This window comes from Humulus lupulus, chromosome 5 (genome assembly GCF_963169125.1).
Source record: "Humulus lupulus chromosome 5, drHumLupu1.1, whole genome shotgun sequence".
Classification (NCBI taxonomy): domain Eukaryota; kingdom Viridiplantae; phylum Streptophyta; class Magnoliopsida; order Rosales; family Cannabaceae; genus Humulus; species Humulus lupulus.
The window spans coordinates 9,860,174-9,883,271 of NC_084797.1; positions in this window are offsets into that span (position 1 = coordinate 9,860,174).

Consider the following 23,098-nt stretch of genomic DNA (forward strand, 5'->3'; position numbering starts at 1 on the left):
CGAGAATTCCCTGTCTTTTTTGGCACTTCCCAATTCTCCTTATTATTAGGATCAGGAGACAAGGACAAAACCTGAGAAGTACCAACAGTATCCCTACCAGTAGTGATACTGGGATCACTACCAGTCACTTCAGTTTTCCCCAAGTCTACCTTAGATGAACCAGGATCTTTGGCTGAGCATCCTGTAGATTGATCAGCTGCAACAGCTCCTGAAACCGAAGATACTCCCTCTTTTTCCAGAGCAGCTACCTCCTTCTTTACCCACCTATTGGAATCGATTTTCTTGCATTCAGCCATATTATGGCCATACCCTTTACAGTTATTGCACCTAATGGGCAGCCACTCATACTCAACAAATTGCTCTTGAACTTGACCCCTTTCATTCACAAAATAAATGGTAAAAGGCGGGTTATCAGATATTTCCATTTCCACTAGAATTCTCGCATATCTAATCATCGATCGCTCCTTAGTGAATTTATCAACCATTATAGGTTTCCCTATAATGCTTACCAATGCACTGAGACATTTCTGGCCCCAATACTGAAGTCCAAGATTAGGTAATCTGATCCATAAAGGAACCGACCTAACCAATCTGATAGTATCGAGATCTTGAGTCCAAGGTCTCACAATCACCGGTTTCTTGTCAAAGTGCACCATACCCGTTTCCAGAACAAAGTCCCTAGTAGCCTCATCATTGAATTTCACAATGGTCAGGCCTATATGCATCCTCACAATACGCTCAATTCCCAGATGGCCCCAAACACGTTTCACAAACCCTTCAAGGACTGTAAATGGGGGGTTGGCTCCCATCACCATACAGATAACAGCTGAATTCCAAGATTGAGCTTGTTCAGCAACCTCATTCAAATCTAGCTGAGCCACCTTCTTCCCTTCTTTAACGATAGGCTCCTCATAATGAAGTTTAGCTGCCTCACTAATCGTCTGCTTGTCCTTAAGTTTTGCCCAGTGCGATTGAGCAGAACCAATGAAATCTTCTTTCACAGACCCTTCCATTCCATTAGCAATCGACGATCCATCAGCTAGGCAGGTATAAAAATCACCATCAGAAGGGACCAGACCCTTCGCAACAGAATCCTTGGCCAGACTAACGGCCTCTTCAGATAAATGCAGCAAGGGATCTACATCAGACGGCAACTGATCCACCCCAATCTTAGGGGAAGGAATTTCCTCATTTCGAAATCTGGATGGAGGCTTCCGAGTGACCTTCTTCTTCTTCATCGGAGAGAAGCCAGAGCACTACACACGCCCTTTAGGATTTAAAAATTTCTAATGGTTTACCTAATACTATTTAATTAATTAATTTTATTATTTTTATATAAATAAAGAAGTATTAGGGGCGACATTGTCACCCCTGATAATATGTCACGTTCGATTATTTGGGGTGACTGAGTATAGTATTAGGGGCGACGTGTCGCCCCTAATGCTTAATTATTAGGGGCGACAATGTCGCCCCTAGTAATATACCACGTGGAACCATTTGGGGCAACATATTATAGTATTAGGGGCGACACGTCGCCCCTAATAATTAAGTATTAGGGGCGACATATGGAAAAAAATAATTCAAAATTTTCAAATTTTTGAGGCGACATTTCAACTTTTAGGGGCGACTTTGTCGCTCCTAATATTTGAATATCAGGGGCGACCCTATAGTCGCCCCTAATGTACCCTTCAGGGACATTTTTCCACGGGCGACTAATCAGGGGCGACAAGTCGCCCCTGATACATATTAGGGGCGACTTTTTGGGTTATTAGGGGCGACATGCGTCGCCCCTAAAACTCATTTTTGTTGTAGTGTATGTAAGTATGGGACTACACAATTGAAGATATCTTAAATGGATTGATGGGTACTACCTATGCCAACAAGATGCATCTTCTTTTCAGTAGCCCATCACTTGAGAACTCCAAAGTTAGGCGTGTTTGACTTGGAGTACTCTCAAGATGGGTGACCTCTTGGGAAGTTTTCCCAAGAAGCGTGGGAGTGAGGACAAAGCACGCTGGAAAAACTCGTGTTGGTTTGCAGGGTCAGTCGTCATTCCAGGAAGCAGCCATAGTGATGTGGGGCATTACAAATGGTATCAGAGCCTTGACCCAGCCGGAAGTGTGGCCGACGGGGACATCGGACCCCTAAGGGTGGGTGATTGTTGTTATATTATTTCATATAAAATAATATTAGATTAAATAATGTGAAAAAATGTGATTTGTCACACCTTGTAACATATTATTGAGAGTCACAAAATTGGACTAATGTGTGTGCCCAAATGTGACATATTTTGGAGTTACAAAATCAGTTACAAATTTGTAACTCCCAAATATTACCCAATAATGTGTATATTATATGTTACACATTTGAGATTGGATTTCATAAAGTCATGATGATATATGACTGTTGGAGACATGTTTTTAACTCCCAATAGGTGTTTGGAGGTTACAAAATCATGTGGGAAAGGATTTGGGACGTTTTGGAACGTTTTAGAAAAATGACTTTTTTGTGCTGAAAATGGCCTGTGGCCGCGACCAGTGAGGCTGACAGCCTATGTGAATTTTCAGTTTTTTCCAAATTGAACGGTTCTAACATCCCAAATAACTCCCCAATCTCCATTTTAATTCCATAAACATCCAATTAAACATTGGTAACATCCATGGGAGTTAGTGGAATTTGAAATTCAAAGGGGTATCTCAAACTCTATAAATAGGAGCCTAATGCTCACTTGTATGACATACTATTTTTCATCCACAAAGCACTTGGTTGAAAAATACACCAAAAGGCTTGATAATTCTAGAGAGCTATTTCCTTGAGAGATCCCTTAGTGCTTAGAGAATAGGGGAAATAAGCTTTTGGACAAAGGTCTTGAACTTTGTTCAAGTTGGTGATCCCCACTACTCTACACTTTGGTTGAATGTGAGAGTTTGTTTGTGTTTTCATTCTTTTGTTCTTCTTATTTACTTGTATTATTATAGTATTGAGTTTGTAATCTTCTTCTTCTACATCTTTCTATTTACTTGTATTTTGAGCAATTGAGTTGTAATATTTATTTAATCAATATTATCTTGTCCATTGTATTTTTGCATAGAGTTGTATTTGGTTTTTCCATATTTCCATTGAAGTATTAATATATATTCTCTAACAATTGTGACAGTCAGAATCCCGTGATCCGTAAGGGGAAAGACCGGGTAAAAAGCTGTGCAATCCCACATCGCCTTGGGAAGGTCAAGTGTGATGATTCTAAGACTATGTAAGTATGGGACTACACAGTTGAAGATATCTTAAATGGATTGATGGGTACTACCTATGCCAACAAGATGCATCTTCTTTTCGGTAGCCCATCACTTGAGAACTCCAAAGTTAGGCGTGTTTGACTTGGAGTACTCTCAAGATGGGTGACCTCTTGGGAAGTTTTCCCAAGAAGCGTGCGAGTGAGGACAAAGCACGCTGGAAAAACTCGTGTTGGTTTGCAGGGCAAGTCGTCATTCCAGGAAGCAGCCATAGTGACGTGGGGCGTTACAAATGGTATCAGAGCCTTGACCCAGCCGGAAGTGTGGCCGACGGGGACGTCGGACCCCTAAGGGTGGGTGATTGTGACAATCAGAATTCTGTGATCCGTAAGGGGAAAGACCAGGTAAAAGCTGTGCAATCCCACACCGCCTGGGGAAGGTCAAATGTGATGATTCTAAGACTGTGTAGGTATGAGACTACACAGTTGAAGATGACTTAAATGGATTGATGGGTACTACCTATGCCAATAAGCTACATCTTCTTTTCGGTAGCCCATCACTTGAGAACTCCAAAGTTAAGCGTGTTTGACCTGGAGTAATCTCTAGATGGGTGACGTCCTGGGAAGTTTTCTCAGGAAGCGTGCGAGTGAGGATAAAGCACACTCGAAAGACTCGTGTTGGTTTGTAGAGCCAGTCGTCATTCCAAGAAGCAGCCATAGTGACGTGGGGCGTTACAAGAAACTAAAGAAATGAACTGATGAGATCGATCGAGGATGACGTTGTTATTTTTGAGTCTTTTGAAATATGTCTTTAAAGTTTCCGCACTTAGTACTTTGAATATTTAAATTTTAATCAAAGATTTTGTTCTCTTTATTATTTTATGTATGAACAATGGGATCCCGTATTGTTGGATTTTCTATATATTAATATATTGTTTTATGTCTATATGCAAAATATACTAGTTATGTTTTAGTAGTTTTAAAGGTCCGAGGTTTTTAAATTAGTCGAGTCTTTACAAATTTACCGAACATGTTTTTGTACTCTATTTCTATTTTTTTTATTTAAATAAACAATAAATGGTTTTTAAAAGTTTTACCCAACGACCCTAAGACCATCTTCAATGTGAGATGTAAATAGTGTGCTATATTTGGCATAAAAAGTCAACATATTATATATTTAACACACTTTTTAGCATTATGCTTCAATGCACAATTGTAAAAATTGTTGTAAAATTTAATATTTCATTAATGCTAATTTGATATTTTTATATTTTATTATTGATAGGATAAGATAATAATAAAATAATAAGGTAAAAAGTATAGCATTTAATGCAAATATTTAAAAACAATACTAAATTAATAAAAATGACATAAAAGTAAATAAAAAAGTGTAGCATTTATGGTGATACAAAATATGCACCATGTTATATTGTGCGCCAAATTTGGCCAAACTTTTAACATGTGCCAAATTTGTTACAAAGTTTTGCACACCATTGGAGCAAGTTTTTTGTAAGAAGAAATTACATTTTATATGAGATTTTTAATAGAGTATGCAAAAATATGGTTTTTTTTTTCAAAAATAGTTAATCTATGACCTTTTTAAAGAAATTTCACTTTTATGGATTTATTTTCCCATATTTTTGTATAAAAGTTTGTTTATGTTATAGTTTTACTCTTAATCAAGTTTCTTAAAAGGGTGTGTTTGTAATTTAATTATTAGTTTTTAGCTTATTTGCTTTTTTTATATAACTGATTTTATATTAAATTTTTCTTTTGTTGTTTTGCAATTTTTTTTTTTTTAAAATATGAATTGTGTTTATTATTATTTTTTATTTATTGTAAACATTTTTTTCCTTTTTTTTAGATTGTACGTTTCTTTTTTCAAATATTGGATAAAGTAACCAGTTACTTAATTGATCTTTGACAGTATGTAAAAAAAATTATAGAGCTAAGTTAAATAACATGTATCAAGAGGGGTTACTAGTTACCCTAAGATTAGTAACCTTTTGCCATAAGAGGGGTAACCAGTTACCATAAGAGGGGTGACGAGCTATTCATATTAAATATGAAAAGAATACATCAAATTTGAAGGAAAAAGATGAAGAACACTTCATTAAAAAAGGAAGAAGAAGTAACTATGATTTTAGTAACATAGGTAACCAGTTACCATAAAAAATCCAGAAATATACACACATCAAAATGTGAAGATAACTAGTTACCCCAAAAAATATACACACAAAGAAAGAAATAGTTTGTGTGACTAGGGTTCGAGAGAGAGAAAAGTGGAGTGCTAATTTTACAATAGTACCCCTGTTTGGCTGATGCGTTTTGGTTTTAAATTTAGCTTCCATATATTAGTTAGCTAGTAATTGTATTATCTTTTTCTTTAATAAATTTTCCCATATAAATTAGCAAAAGTATAATTCTCAAATTTTCGCACAGTAATGGTATAAAAGTCATATTTTTAAAAAATTATATTTTTGTAAAGTGAGCTATATCTTAACAATACATCACCAATTTGACACTTCATTGAAGATGCTCTAAGCCTTTTAATCAATAAAATGGTGTTAATATTTACAAATATTTTATAGTTTTTCAATGCATTTTGTCTAGATGCGTATAATAATTAATCCTACGAATAAAGCAAAAGATGATAAAATTAAAAAAAAAGTACTTTTAAAAAAACAAATAACTTATCCATTTTTTACATGTGACTAAAATCAGATTTTTAATTTGTTAATCACTTCCTTAAACATACGTTTAAGCTAAACCCAATTTGATTGGCTTCACAAAATTGTGTAAAGCTATATTAATATTTTTATAGATTTATATATTTTTGAATTTTATGTTTTGTCTTAATTTTTACTTGAATTTTGTGTTTTAACAAATTATCTTTTAAAATTTGTGTATTGTATCGTTCAGATAAATCGCTAAACATAGAAATTAAAGAAATAGTTTTGAAAACCTTGGCAAATCGGTGCCTTTGTATATCATTGGGAAGAACACAATTTATAGCTTTGTCTTGAATTTAAAAAATTACAACTTTATATACAATTATGTTCTTATAATTATGACCATCTCAATTCTTATTATTATTATTATTATCATATCCTACTCACCAAACATATCTCATGCCATGACATTATTTTTTATAATGCAATCCAATCCATTATTTAATTCTAAAACTTTATAATAATTGATAATGAAATATATTTGTAAGTTGTGTGTCATTTTTCTTCTTCTTTTATCTTTGTGATGATAAGGCTTCATTGACTAGTAGTGTAGTTCAAAAATACATTCAACTATCAATAACAATCCATGCACTACTCCATTCAATGTTATGAAAAAGATAACACTTGTTTGCCACATATCACGTTTTAAAGCCATATATATATATATATATATATATAAAACACTAAAAAATAAAAAGTGCAAAGAGGTATAAAATGTTGTGGCCCCATTAACCAAAGGTAAAACCAAAAACACATATTGCATAATCTAAAAGCTTTGTCTTCTCTTCATACACTTTTCAAGGTTCATTTAATTGTGTAATATATATTTAGGTAAAAATAAAAACATGTAGTTAAAACATTAATAAAACTTTGTAGCTCCATAGATGGTCACTTTAATATTAATTATTAAATTAAGAACAATAGTCTATATTTATAGTTGTTAATTAATATTTCTAAAAATAAATTTTGATTTTTTTAAATTTTTAGAAGAGTTACTTAATGAAAAACATATATTTATTTTGAAAATATAATATTGTAAACTTTTTATTTTCAAATGCATGTTAATTTCTAAATATAACTACTCTTTCTCATTGGTTGGAAACAACATTAATTATGGTAAAAAAATAATAACTAAATTCAAAATTAATGTAAAAAAAAATATTTACCTATTAGTGAATTACTATATTAAGTTACTATGTTGTCACATCTTCATAATTATTAGTATTTATCTATTGCTAGTAATCATTAATAAATTTACCAATTATATTTATATTATATACATCAAACACATTATCATTTTAGTGACATTAATGGTTTTGGAGAGTTGAGAAATACCAAAGGAGAGTCGGCTAGATGGTTTGTGCAACTTGGTGAAAAAGACAAAACCAGACAAAAAGCTGGGCTAGATGTTGAAATAATAATGATAAAAGTCCTAAACCAACATGGGGGGTTTGGTGTCAAAATCTTCTCTGAAGGGATCTCATTATCATAAATCAAAATTTGAACAAAGCAACAAAAACCAACAAAATGAAAGTTACACTTGATATAATAAGTGATATTCTTTCGTGTGTATATATATGGAAGATTTTTTTAATGTTTATTATTTATAGATGAGTACTAATAATTATGATGATGTAGTAATATAGTAACTTGGTATAGCAAGTCACTTCGAATTTAATTTTTTTTTTTGCCATAATTAATGTTGTTTCTAATCAATGAAAGACACTAACTATATTTAGAAATTGACATACATTTAAAAAATGAAAAATTTATAATATTATATTTTCATAAGAAATACATGTTTTTCATCACATAACATATCCAAAAATTTGAAAAAATCAAAATTTATTTTTAAAAATATTAAGTAACAACTATAAATATGAATCATTGATCTTAATTCAATGGTTTATATTAAAATAATCATCAATGAGTAGTAATCATTAAAAGTACACCCATATATATATATACTAAATTACAATAAACTAAATTGGTATTTTCCCTATCCAATTTTAGTTCAATTATATCTTGAGTTGTCAAGAACTAAATAGTCTTTCTTTGATGCTAACTAATCATCATGAGGAATACAAATCATCACATTACCTTGGAGCACACCTCAAAAAAAAATCACCAAGACAACAAATTCTAGATATCTTAATTAGCACTCTAAAATGAAATATTTTTACATAAAAATATAATACCCAAATAAAATAAATATAATTTACAAATATAAAAACTAAATGAAATAAAAATATGGGTAGTTATCCGATGCACCCCAAAAAATGGGTACACTGGCACACCCCCTCTCCAGTTCTTGGCTTGGGAAGTATTATTGACGCAATTTTTTTTATGGCCGTGTATATTGTAGTTATTTAGAACATCTTGAAAATTTTCAGGAAGTTCCGAATAATTTACAGTGCTGAAAATAATATTCAAATAAGTTATTCTCCATACACAAAAAAAACAGTCAAATGTGCAACAAACTATTTAAACCTTGTTTTTCGGTACTATAAAATATTCGTAATTTCCTGAAAATTTGCAAAATGTTCTAAATAACTACAATATACACCTGAACCAAAAATTAGAAAGGAGTGCATCAATGTGCCCTTTTTTGAGGTACACCCAAAATTTTCCCTAAAAATATAAACTAAATAAAATAAGAAAACATTTACATTTGAGTTCTATTAGCCAATTATGATCTTAATTTGTGTATAAGGCTCCCAATTAAAAGAGTACATAAAGTTTTTAAATTTTAAAAATTAAGATTATATATATAATAATTAGAAAAATTAATGTTATTTTTTGCATTAAGTCTCCATCATCTCATAGTTGACTTTGTCAACGGAGTGTATTCCTGTATAGAGTCTAATTACTTTCACAGTAATTTGAATGTGTTGATTAATATATTATTTGACACTCAAAGTCAATGATGAGCATTATTTTAAACTGTGGTTAGTCAAACATATGATGTATTTTAAGAAAAATTATATAATTTTTTGTGGCATTAAGAAAAATTATATTGACACCATAAGACACGGAAGAACATGGGGCTAGTGGGGACTCTAACCCTTTCAAAAATAATACATGTATTTATTTTAATATTAAATTTATATTTCCCTAACCCCTTTGATAATTAATGGCTAATTAACTAGTCATTTACAAATATAATCATGTGTAAATTGACATAAATATCCTCAAATAATTATAATTATAAAAACCCTAATTCTTAACCCACACTCTCTCAAACATATTAGGTATAAGCAAAATTATATTTTATATGAGATTTTTAATAGTGTGCAAAAATATGATTTTTTTTTTTAAAAAGAAAGTTAATTTATGGCTTCTTTTTTTTTTTTTTAAAGAATTTGCACTTTTATGAGTTTATTTTCCCATATTTTTGTATAGAAGTTTGTTTATGCCATAATTTTACTCTCAATCAAATTTTATTATTTTGGAAGGGTATGTTTGTAATTTGATTATTTTTTTTAGCTTATTTGTTTTTTTTTATATTATTTTTATTACTTATTTTATATTAAAATTTTCTTTGGTTGTTTTGCATTTTTTTTTTTGTAATATGAATTGTGATTAATTTTTGTATTTATCATAAACATTTTTTTTTTTTTTTTTTAGATTTTACGTTTTTTTTTTCAAATACTGGGTAAGGTAACCAATTACTTGATTGATCTTTGACAGATATGTAAAAAAAATCATAGAGCTAGGTTAAATAACATGTACCAGGAGGGGTAATTAGTTATCCTGAGAGGAGTAACTTTCTGCCATAAGAAGGGTAACCAACTACCATAAGAGGGGTGACGGGTTACTCATATTAAATATGAAAAGAAAAATCAAATTTGAAGGAAAAAGAGGAAGAACACTTCATTAAAAAAGGAAGAAGAAGTAACTATGATTTTAGTAACATAAGTAACCAATTACCATAAAGAAACCATAAATATACACACACATCAGAACGTGAAGGTAACCAGTTACCCTAAAAAATATACATACAAACAACGTGTGTGAAGGTAAACAGTTACCCCTAGAAATATACACATAAAAAAGGGGAAAGTAACTAGTTACCACATATCTGATATATAAAAAAAAATCATATCCACCCATTTCTCTTCTCTCTCATCTTCTTCATATAACTAATTTTTCTAGATTTGAATGTTCTCATTAGGGTAACTGGTTACCAATTCATATTTTCATATTTTTATTTGTTTTCTTTCCAAATTTTGGTGTTCCTATAAGGGTTACAGTAAAAAGAAAAGGCTGAAAAAATTGATTTTTTTTTTACATATAGTTAAAAAAAAATACAATAATAAAAGATAATAAATAAAAAAAATAGTAAAATAATTATGTAATGTTAAAATATATGTGAAAAAAAAAGGGAAAATGGAATGAGAAAAGAATAAGTACAAGAAATGAAAGAAAAAAAAACTAAAAAAATATGAAAAAAACAAAATAAAAGAAATGTTGAAGGAAAAAAATAGATGAATGAATAAAAATGAAAAGAAGAAGAAGAAAAATAATGGAAAGAAAAAAAATATGAATGAAAAAATTGGTAGAGAAAAATGAAAAAAATGGAAGAAAAATAAAAGAAAGAAAAAAAGCTCGCATGTATGAAAAAAGAAAAAAAAAATTGAATGAGGAAATAATAAATACAAAAATGAAGAAAAAATATGAAAAAAAACAATACAAATGAAAGAAAAAAATAGATAAAAAAAATAAAAATGAAAAGAAGAAGAATAATGGAAAAATGGAAAGAAAAAAAAATAAAGGAAAAAATTGATAGAAAAAAAAATGAAAAAATGGTTGGAAAAAAAGAATGAAAAAATAACTGAAAAAATAATTAAAAATGAAGGAAAAATAAAAAATTGAAAAAAATAAAATAAAATAACTTTCAAAATCAAATAAAACACAACTATGATAAAAAAAAAATGTGTCATTCCCATATGTTAGTTAGCTACTAATTATGTTTCTCATACTTTAATTTTTTATTTAATAATTTTCCTATATAAATTAAGAAAAGTATAATTATCATATTTTTGCACATTGATGGTATAAAAGTTATATTTTTGAAAAATTTCCTTAAAAAAATGTTAGATTATCAATTTAAAAATCCAAAACTCTAAAAAAAAAAAGATAATGAATGAACAAAATATAAATATAAATATGGATGTCGATGTAGAGATGTTGAAGATTTTATTTCTAATGAGGTTTTTTTTTTTTTTGTATTTTTTTTGTTTGTATCATATGTATGAACTATTTATTGTATTTCATTTTTAAAATTGTATATGATAACAACAAGTCACTAAAAATTGACATAATTAAAAAGACCAAATAAAAGTATAAAGGGGATATAAAAACTATTAGACCATGAAAATGAGATGTAAAATACAAAATATTGATCATAATATGAAGTGATTGATGATCATGGCTAATGAAAATGTGTGATAGGAGAAACAAGTTTGTCAACAGTCACATCCATTATATTAATATCAAGAAAAAATAGAAATTCTATGAAAAACTCTGTCAAGATATCATTGGCCCCATAAATACATAAATATATATATTTATTTATTTTCTTTCTTCACAAAATTATTTAAAACCAACACGTGATTCATAAATAAGTTTTTATATGTATATATAATTAAGTCAAATAAATTAGGGTGCATTTATGGTAGGGTAGTTCTTTTTATCCTACGGGAATCACACACTTTCTATATGAACTTGAGAGTGCGTTTTGATTCAAATTTTTTTTTATGTTGATCTTGATTGTAGTTATAACAAATCGCTTGCAAGTTTTTAAAATTTTTTGAATAATTTACAATGTTAAAAATAGAATTCAAACAACTATTTTTATACGTGTATAAAAAAAAAAAAGTACTAGTTCAATAAGTTATTTGAATTCTGTTTTCGACACTGTAAATTATTCAAAATTTTTTGAAATCTTATAGAAGGTTTACTATAACTACAATGAACACCATCATTAAAGAAAACTAAGGTGAAAACACCTCCACGTGCCCATATAAAAAGTGTACCGTACTAATAAAGTGCCCACAAAACTTCCCAATAAACTAAATAAAAAGAAATCTCCTTCTATAACAAATTAATTTTTTTACAACAAATTATAATTTTTGTGACTAATACTTTTAGTTAAGAATTTTTAGTGTCAACATAGGTATAATGATAATTTTCAGTCATAATTTTTTTCACTTTTAATCACAATAAACTTTTTATAGTGATGTATTTCGAACATAATAATTTTGTTTAGTATTTGTAAGGGTAAATACCATTTTAGACTATTTGTTTTGCAAAAGTTATCGATCGGACCTTGTATTTTGTAACATGGAACAAAATGGTACACTGAGCCCGATTTTGGTCAACTATTTTTTAATATGACCAAAATACCCTCAGATATTTTATTTAATAAATTAAATTACATAAAATAAAATAATATTAAATTAAAAATAAATAAATATTGAAATAAAATAGATTTTGAAATAAAAATATATTTTTTAAAATATTTAATAAAATCAAATTTTAATTTAATTAACATAAAAGGCTGAAATAAAACTTAAACTAATAAAAATCAAAACCCTAAAATAAAAATAAAAACAAAAAAGAATCAAAACTGTGTTTCATCATCATCACCACCACCACCATCATCATCATCATCATCATCTTCTTCTTCTTCTTCTTCCATCTTGTTTTTGCAGGTACTTTGCTACAAAATCTGAAGCCGGGGATGGAGGTGACAACTGGGTTGAGTTGTGGCTACGATGAGGCTTCAGATTTGCGATGGGGTTGGTCTAAGGTTTTGGATCAGAGGTTGCCCAGGTTGCGGGCGGACACCAAACTTCCCTTTTGATTGATAAGCTTCTAGGTTCTCTCCGCGGTGCCTGGTGCGACATGGGGAGGCTAGGTTGGCTTGGCTCTTGGGTTCTCCTAGGTAAGCTTCCCTTCCGATTAGCTCAAGCAAGTGGGCTCAAGGATTTTTGTAGGTCAGCGGAGGTTGGGTGCGAGGTCTCAAATCTGATGATTACTCAAGTGGGTGGCTTAGGGGCTTTGACTCAGGCACAATAGGTCGGGGACTGTTGCAGATGGATGAAGGTTGGGTGCGATGTCTCAGATCCGACGACTCAGAAGGGTGGCTTAGGGGTTGGAACTCAGGTGGGTGGATGGAGGTTGGGTGCGACAGGTCTGAGATTTAATCGCTGAACATTTTATCTTGTAGAGTTTGAACATCAGATCTGATATTCTTGTTGAAGATGTTTTTTGTTGAACTTGATTAGTTATCAATTTTGATTAGGTGTCATTGTAATGGTCTCTGGGTTTCAATTTTTTGTTGTTGAAGTTGTTGTATTGAAGTTGAATCTGGGTTTGATGATGAACTTAACATGTTTTGATGAAATTTTGGGTTTTGTTTTTTTTATTTTTAATGATATTGTTGAACTTTTTGGAGCTTTTGTATTTTTTTTAGTTTTTGAGTTGATAATGATATTGTTGAAAAATCCAAATTTGAATTTTCAGAGGTTGTGTTTGAGTTTGAATGTATATATTTTTAATCTCAATTCATATTTTTATTTAGGTATATGGTTAATACTTTAGCGTTAGGGTTTTGATTAGTTTTAATTTTAATGTAATTTTGTTTACATTTTTTAATAAAAAAATTCTTTTAATGTTTTATTTCAACCTTTTATGTTTTATTAAATATTTTTAAAAAATTATATTTTATTTATTTTTAATTTAATATTATTTTATTTTATGTAATTTAATTTACCAAATAAAATATCTAAGGGTATTTTAGTCATATTAAAAAATTAATTAATTAAAATTGGGCTTAACGTACTATCTTGTTCTATTTTACAAAACACAAAATCTGAATTATCATTTAACAAAACACAAAATTTGACGGATAACTTTACATATATCACTCTACGTAACATAGAACAACATAATATTAATCATGTGTCAATTTTCTTATCCTATGTAAAGTCAATAACAACACGAACACAGGTGTATAGTACAGGTTCATATATATATATAGTTTGCTCGAAAATGAAATTTGGTTATAAATTCACTCAACTTGTTGCCTGGCCATGGGATAACATACACTGTATAGTATTGAATGAGAGCTATAGCTATGTCAATTCAGATGATTGAAAACACTTCTGTATGCCAGCTGGCTGTCCATAGAAGATTAAATGTATGAATGAATGGTTATGGTTAATTGAAAATGTGTTGTACAGTCCTCTCTCTCTCTTTCTTTCTCGGAGCTATTATTCCAAAATAAATATATATATATATATATGAGTAATTATATCTCGCAATCAAAATATGCTTCCGAATTTTAGATATAATGTTATGTCTAATTTATTTGATCATATTTATTAAAATTAGGACTCAGTTTGATCCAATTTAACTTAATTAATTATATTTATCAAAACTAAAACTCGCTGTTTTAAAAAACAGTAATGTATACAGACTTCATTACTATATATATAGTCAATCTAATCATGTCCTTGATGAGGATATTGTCATCTATTAATGTCTAATGGCTTAATCTCTCACCCCTCATTTTGGTTTCAAGTCATCGTCAATTTGTTCTCGTTTTTAAACTCAATACATCCCACGAGATTCGTGTGGTTTAAAAACCCTAGCTCAATATTACCATTTCCTATAATTATATTTGTGACTCAACTTTCAAACTCAACAAATTATATCCAACCATATTCTATATATTCCTTTTTTTCACCTCGATTTTTATATTAACAACCGAGCTTGGAACAAATTTGGTGTTATTATTTTTTTTTTATGACATTATAATTATATTGTCTAATTTTTTGAGAATATTTATCTTTTATGTTAGTCTTATTTTTAATACTACAACTTATGAAATAAATGTTTTTTTTGCATTTCAATGTAAATAGTAATATATATATATATATATATTACATCTTATTCCCCCCATAGTTATCAAAATTTGAGCATAATAATCCATGTCCATTGCCTACAAATTCCAAATTGTACAACAAGACTATAACACATAAGAATAATAAATATAAGCCAAAGTGTCCTTATTCAACCCTCGTGTCTACCCATCTCAAACTTAGTGTTTAAAGAAAATAAAGATCGGGTAAGTTTAGAATTAGAAATCACTGACATATTTGACATTATTTTTTGTTTTCTGTTTTCAAAGTTGTGTTTTCATTATTGAAAACAAAAAACTGTTTTTGTAGTTTTCAAAAAACACGAGATGTTTGGTTAATGTTAGTAGCTTATTTGAATATTATTTTTTAGCACTGTAAATTATTCGAAATTTTCTGAAAATTTGCAGGATGCTATAAATAACTACAAAAGACACGACCATAAAAAATAATTGCGCTGAAAATACTTCTCGAGCCAAAAACTGGAAATGGGGTGCAATGGTGTCCCCTTTTTGGAGGATGCACCAAATAACTACCCAGACAAAATAATAAGGGTGTTCGAGATTTAACCAATCCAATTCAATTCGTAAGATTCAACTCAATCCGTAAAGTTCAGATATTCGCATTTGTGTGGATTTGATTTGATTGATAATTTTAAAATTCATACTTGTGCAAATTGGATGAACTTTCAAAGTTGAAAGTAACCAATCTAATCCACACTTTATTTATATAATTTTTTTAAATTTATATGTAAAATAATCATTTTAAATTTTTTATATATTTGATAAAAGTGATAATAGTAATATAATAGCAATTATTTCAAAAAATATATTGTATATCTTACGCAATACTTAAAATTTTAATTTGTAAGCTTTATGTTTATTTCCTGTATCAAATTTAAATGTAGATGTTATATTTAATTTTATTATTTGAGTTTTTTTACATATAAACTTTAAATTATTTACTATATAATTTGATTGTTGATTGCTATTTTTTTTTCAAAAAGTGAAATTATAAATATTAGTTAGGAAGTATCAAAATTAATAAGTAGTCATTAATTTTTTTTTTTAAAAATAACCAATCTAAAGTACTCAATCTATTCCGCACTTTTTTAGATTGGATCGGATTAGTTTTGAGTTAGAATGCGGATTGAGTGGAATCATCAAAAAAATAACCTAAAATAATATAAATTCTTATTTTAAATTTATTTTATCAACTATTAAATTAATCATTATAATTATTGAATAAAAATTTAACAGGCTGAGAAAATTTAAATTTTACAACCAGTGAATAACCCTATGATTAATCGAGTTGGCATAATTTTTAATTCATTGTAACCATCATTAAATATCCAAGAAAACACTTTCTCAACAAAAATATCCAAGAAAAAACTCCATACATGTTAGTAGATAAGAATAAAAAAGCATTGAGCAAAAAACAAAAAAGATAAGATAAAAGTTGGTCTTCTTAGATTGATTCATATCCATATGTTCTTTAATTTTTGTTTGTATGTTCGTTGTCTATTCCACATTCGGAATTTGACCGTTTTGGTTTTTTTTTTCTTATATGGGTAATTATTGCAAAAACTTTGTGTTTTATTAATTTTTTAAAATACAATCAGAACCTAAAGAAAACAATTTTTTAATAATATAATTTTTTATTTAATTATTTCAAATTACATCAATCAATGCAAAGGAAAATTTATACAAGAAGACAAAATACAAAAGCATGCATCTAACCTAACAAATTTTTTTTTATCTAAACTACATCATTACGGTATAAGAGAAAAGAAATATATATTAAGTGTAACAACATTTCAAAATAATATATTTTTACTCTGAAATGGGGTTGTAAAAAATTTATTTTGTATTTATTTGATATTTAAAGTTTATATTTGTTTGTAGTACTAGTAATTGAGACTTATAACTAGTGACAAATTTGTCCAATTGCATGATATTTTAAAATTAATATACATAATTTGAGGACAATTCTTGTATAGGGGCTTTATTTTAAGCGTGATTGGTGGGACTATTTAGTGTTCTCGACCTGAGAACAGTTTCCGGTACGGTTTTTTTTAATGACCGTGTACATTGTAGTTGTTTAGAGCATCCTGCAAATTTTCAGAAAATTCCGAATAGTTTACAGTACCGAAAACTAGGTTCAAACATGTTGATTTTCACGTGCATGAAAAAAATTAATCATACGTGCAACATTATATTTGAACTTAATTTTTGGTATTGCAAACTATTTGAAATTTTCTGAAAATTTACAGGATGTGCTAAATAGCTACAATATACATCGTCATAAAAAAAATCGCACTGAAAACTGTTCATGGGTCGAGAACACTGAGAACCCTACCAGTATGGCTTGAAGTGAAGCCCCTACAGAATAATTGTCCCACAATTTTATATTACAATTTCCAAAATTTTTAATTGTTATAATATTTTATTCTAATCCAACTCAGTGATTCATGTTGGAAGATTATTTTAAAGTACTAAGTAATAAAAAAAACAAAGAATAATGAGAAGATAACAATTTGGATCCGCCAAATTTTTATTAATCTTAATTATTTAAATGTACGGTTATTAATTCATTTAAGTAAATTAAATATATGGAAGGCATTGATCAGCCTTGTCAGTTAATTTATTATATTTTTCAAAAGAGCCGCCCATACAAGAATATGACAACACTGTAACGATGTTCATTTTATAAAAACAATTATTTTAAGGCAATTTGGCTCATGATGTCATTATATGGGATTTATATGACATCATAATTATGACGTCATAAATTCATGTCCATTGTCTTATTAATATAGCTGTACTGTCTGCACAAGTTTGTTTCGCCCCAAGCAGATGTTCCCCTATTAGGAAATCAAAATTACAATGATATCTTTTATTATTATTATTATTATTATAAGAATGAAATTCGTGGGAGGGTTGGTTTGTATTCGCTTACATTTATATATATTTATAGTTCAACTAACAAAATCATAATTATGTTTGATTTAGTTTGGGTAGATGGTGTATTTACTACTACAAAATTGAGTTTTTCTGTTGTTTTTTTTTTTCCATAATACACTATGATTTTTGGGAGTAATAAGAACTGCAGTATGATCGACCGCAGAAAAAAGTTCGCGAAAAAACTGCAAATAAAAGTCATACTTTTCACATTTGCTCCCCAAGTCTTTACTTGTCCTTGGACAGTGGAGACATAAAGTGAGAGGAGTAATTTCGAAGGTTTCCTCGGGATGACGCTTTGGGTTCTCACGACGTCACACCTCAAAAAGGTCATGCCACATGCTGATACCCCATAGTTGGTGTTGATGCAGTTCTTCGCCAACAGGTAATTAAGAAAATAAGAGAATGAGATTAGTGCTTAATAATGAACCGAAATAGATGAATGATCTTTTTTATGGACTGATGACACAACTACGTTTTTAGGTGGTTCAAATGTTAAAATCATTCTACTCCACCAGCCAATATTATTGCTATATTTCTGGTATTCTTTACAGGATACTTTTTTACATAATCGGATCCAACCCCTTGCAACTCCTAGGGTCTCCATATTTATAGGAGAGGGCACATAGAAGTTGGTAAGGGGGGTCATCCCGTGACCTTCTTACCCATCATGTCATTTCTGTGACATTCATGATTAATTCATAAACCTTGATAAATGAAGTGTGGTCTAATCAACAGGTAAGGGGGATAATGGGTCGCACGGCCTAACCTAGTCGTGGGTGTCTGAATACGCACGTTCATGCTGCGTGTTCGAGAATTCAGGGATATATCAAACACGTGATGTCTGATATATGCACGTTTACATTGCGTGGTTGACTTTATAAAAGGTCATAGCTTCCAACTCCAGTTCGTACCCCAAGCTGGATGCCTTCTCGACCTGCGGCCTACATAGTCCTGACTCGGCCCTTGAGTAATCTTGACGAACCTTTTGACTACCTCGAGCTAAAGAAGTAGGACCTGACGACGGAAGCTTCGGTCATGGGGTATCCACGTGGCTGATATAATTAGGCCATATCTCAGCTCGCTAATAGCCCCTTGGAAAATCAGGGCGTACAGCTGGGCCCATCAATCAGTACAATTAATAAGGATTCCACTCCACACCCAAAACGTCAAATCCATACTAAAGTGTCCTTTCACCCCGTAGCTGATGCTCTCTTTTCCCATGCTAATGATCGCGATACATGCCTTGGTAACCGTGATCGTTGGATCACACTCGAGTACCTACCTCGTAGATGATCAACGGTCTGGGTGGAGTTCCTTACTCCCCAAGTTCTCCGTGTATAAAATGCAAGAATAGTCTATTTCATGTTCACTTTACCATTTAAAATTTTCAGAAACACCAAAGCCCTCTCGAGTCCCTCAAAACCCTTGGACTACTCGCATTTCCGATCTTCCCCAGCTCTTGCCTTTCGGCGACCTGGACAACTGGAGGGAAACTTCATACTTCTGGGTGAACAACACGAAATACTTCCGTGTTCGTATGTGACACAACACATACATACACTTTATCTCGAGTAAGTGTGCCCTTCCCTTCTCTGCTTTGAATCCTATGGGTTTTCGAGTAGTTTCATGTTTAGGCGTTGGTGATTTATGGTTTACAGAGGTCATTTTGGCCTTCTTTTTGTATTTTTGAGTCCATTTTGGTGTAAAAAAATGGTCCAAACAATCCACTCTATGCCCCCTTCGCATTTTTCAAAATTTTGGAGCTTCTGCCAGAATCTATAAAATTTCCCAGTCTCCAGCGAGGTTCATGAACTCCGGTGGTGTTTTCCGGCATCAATTTTTTGGTTCCGAAGACACCCCTATCTTTTAGGATTTATTTTCCCCTCTGCCCCTTGAGCAGTTGTCTTAGAAATCCTCGTTTTGGCCTATTTTCCTACTGGTGAGGATGCTAATTGCATGATTTTGTCTCTTTCAAATGTCTGAAGAGCTACACCACCTCCACCAGTAGGGCTTTTATCACTTCGATCAAGAGATTATCGACATGGCCTGAGAAGCACTACAAGTACAAGAAGAAAGGACACAGTCGCCCCCGGAGCAGGGCTAAGCCCTCGTGGTTAGAGAGGAACCTCTCCCAGTGCAGCGGCCATTCTGAGGTGGAACCTTGAAGGAGGAGGTAAACACGGGGCCCTTGGCTTGGACCCCTTATTACACAGCTAACGACTTCGAAGCTGAGAACATCCCCAGTAAATTGAAGCATCGGGGGGTGCTCGTCAAGATCATCTCCCACTGTGGGACTGGCGAGGACATCCTAATGCGCATACCCAGGGAGATGGAAATGGTGCACTGGAGCGTGAATGGCCTCGTGGCCTGGAGCACTTCGCATCTATAAGCAGTGGGAGCCCTGCCACTACACCAATACTATGTCAACTTCCTCAAGTTCTTCGGCATAGCCCCCTTCGAGCTGACCCCAAATGGGTACCAAGTGTGGGCTAGACTATACGTTCTGTACCGAAGACAAAATTGACCAGTGTCTTCTTCAACTGAAATCCTGTAAGTGTACAACTTTCGGCCTTGTCCTCGAAAGACAAAGTTTGATGGGTCATACACCCTCATGAAGCACACCTACCCCGAGTTAGTTTACAAGGCTCCTTGCAACAACGAGAGCCACACGAGGGGCCACAAAGATCACTTCTTCTTCACGAGTTGCTTCCCCACACAAACCAACCCTACTCTTCTCCAGGACATCGCTAGAATTGGTAATTATTTTATCCTTTTCCTTGGGTTAGTTCTTTGATGTTTGTCCTTCCCTACTTAGACATTCTTCTATTGATAGGTCCCTTCCGTTGCACTTTATTCATCGTAGCCTACGACGATAGGCTTCAAAAGATGAAGAGTCTTCCGAACACAGAGATGGAGCTCAGCTTTCTTGTCACGGGGGCTCATCTGTGCCAGTTTGGCTTTCTCCAGGAGAACCGACACATTGGCTCCGTGGACCTCTCCTCCTATTGGAACTCAAAGAAGTGCCAACATGAAGCTGTCCTCCATACGGAGTATGTGGACAAACTGGCACTTGCCCAGTTCACCCAACAGATGCGGGAAGAACACATCATAAATGTTCTCGCCATCTAAGCCACCGCGGAAGCTCGAGAGGGCTAGGAGCTCAAGGAATAGCTCCAAGAGGGGGTGGAGTCTTAGTCCTTTATCAAGGTAAAAATCCCATTGTCTTGTACCATGGTAAGCATGTAGGGGAAGGGATAAGTCCTGAGGATGTGTGGGTCTCGCCCTCGCTCCTCCAAAGTAGACAGGCCTCAGGGCGTCATTGGACTGTGGGGGAGTTCCAAGACTATCTAGACTTAATTTATGTTTTTCTCCACGACTCGAAGAGAAAACTACACCCTTGGGGTTTGTGCCACTAGATGAGGTGACGTCCATGCACGTGAAGTGGTTCTGTCAATACAAAACGAGTACCACCTAGTGTTATATTATTTTATAATATAATGTAATATTATATTATTTTATAATATAATATTTTAGATTAAATAAATGTGACAAAGAGTGTCACATATTGTAACATATAAGAGAGAGTTACAATATTTAGATATGTGTGAATATCCAAATATGTAACATATTTGATGTTACAAATTCAGTCACAAATTTGTAACTTCAAAATATTGCCCATTATTGTGTAGATTTGATGTTACACAATATTGAGATGAATTTCTTAAAGCCATATGTAAAATGGTTGTTAGAGATATGATTTTAACCCCAATAATGTGTTTTGGGGGTTACAAAATCATTTGGGAGTGGATTGGAACTGTTTGGAAAAACATCACATTTTTGTGTGCTGAAATTGGTCAGTGGCCGTGGCCACAAGATGTTGGTGGTCGCGTACTGGGTAACAGAGACCAGTGGCCACAGATACTGATGCACCTGGTCGCAGCCACAGGTGCTTAACTGAACAACTTTTTCCAGTTTTTTCCAACCTTTTTGAACGGCTCCAAAAACCCAAATAACTCCCAAATCTCATTTTTAATTCCATGAACATCCAATTAATCATTGTTAACAGCCATGGGGGTTGGTGGAATTTGAAATTCAAAGGGTGTCTCTAAACTCTATAAATAGGAGCCTATTGCTCACTTGTAAGATACAACTTTTCTATCGATTAGAACACTTGGCTAGAAAATACCTAGAAGCTTGATTATTCTAGAAAACATTTCCAAAATATATGAGAGATCCCTTAGTGCTTGATTTAGGGAGAAATAAGCCTTTGGACAAAGGTTTCAAACCTTGTTCAAGTTGGTGATCCCCAACACTCTTCAATTTGGTTGTGTGAGTGAGAGTTTTTTGTTATTTGTTCTTGTTCTTATATTTTTCTTCTATTGATTTTCTTCTCCTTATTCTTGTTCTATTTACTTGTATTTTTGTTTAGAGTTGTAATCCTTTTATTTCTTTTGTTTCAAACACTTTTACTTTATTTGTATCATTTTGCTTAGAGTTGTATTTCTTCATTATCTTCTTCTAATTCTTTTATTGTTTATTTGTATTTTTAGTCATAGAGTTGTAACACTATTTAATCAATAATTATTTATTTATAATATTTTGTCTAGAGTTGTAATTTTCTTACCAATTTCCATTGAGGCAAATTACATTTTCCTAACAATCAAAAGCTTACCCTTTGTTTGTTTCAATGGAATGTGAGACTATCAAGATTATGAATCAAGACCTAGTGAGGTTGGAATGGTTTGATGGGCCCAATTTCACTAGATGGAAAGAAAATGTGAGATTCCTTTTGACCACTCTCAAGATCGCCTACATTCTAGAGTCCACTCTAGAACCTCTCCCAACGCCATCTGACAAGGACACTCCCGAGGAGGTGGAGAAAAGAAGGAAAAGGGAGGAGGATAATCTCCTTTGTAGGGGTCATATCCTTAATGCCTTTTCCGATAGGCTCTATGACCTCTACACCGAGACCAAATCGGAAAAAGAGATATGGATGCACTTGAGACAAAATTCAAGGCGGAAGAAGAAGGTACCAAGAAGTTTTTGATATCTCAATATTTTGATTTCAAGTTTTTTGGTGATAAACCTATTCTTCCTCAAATACATGAATTGCAAATACTTGTTAACAAATTGAAAGTTTTGAAGATAGATCTTCCCGAGGCCTTTCAAGTTGGTGTTATCGTGACTAAATTACCACCAACTTGGAAGAGCTATAGGAAAAGAATCCTTCACAAAAATGAGGAT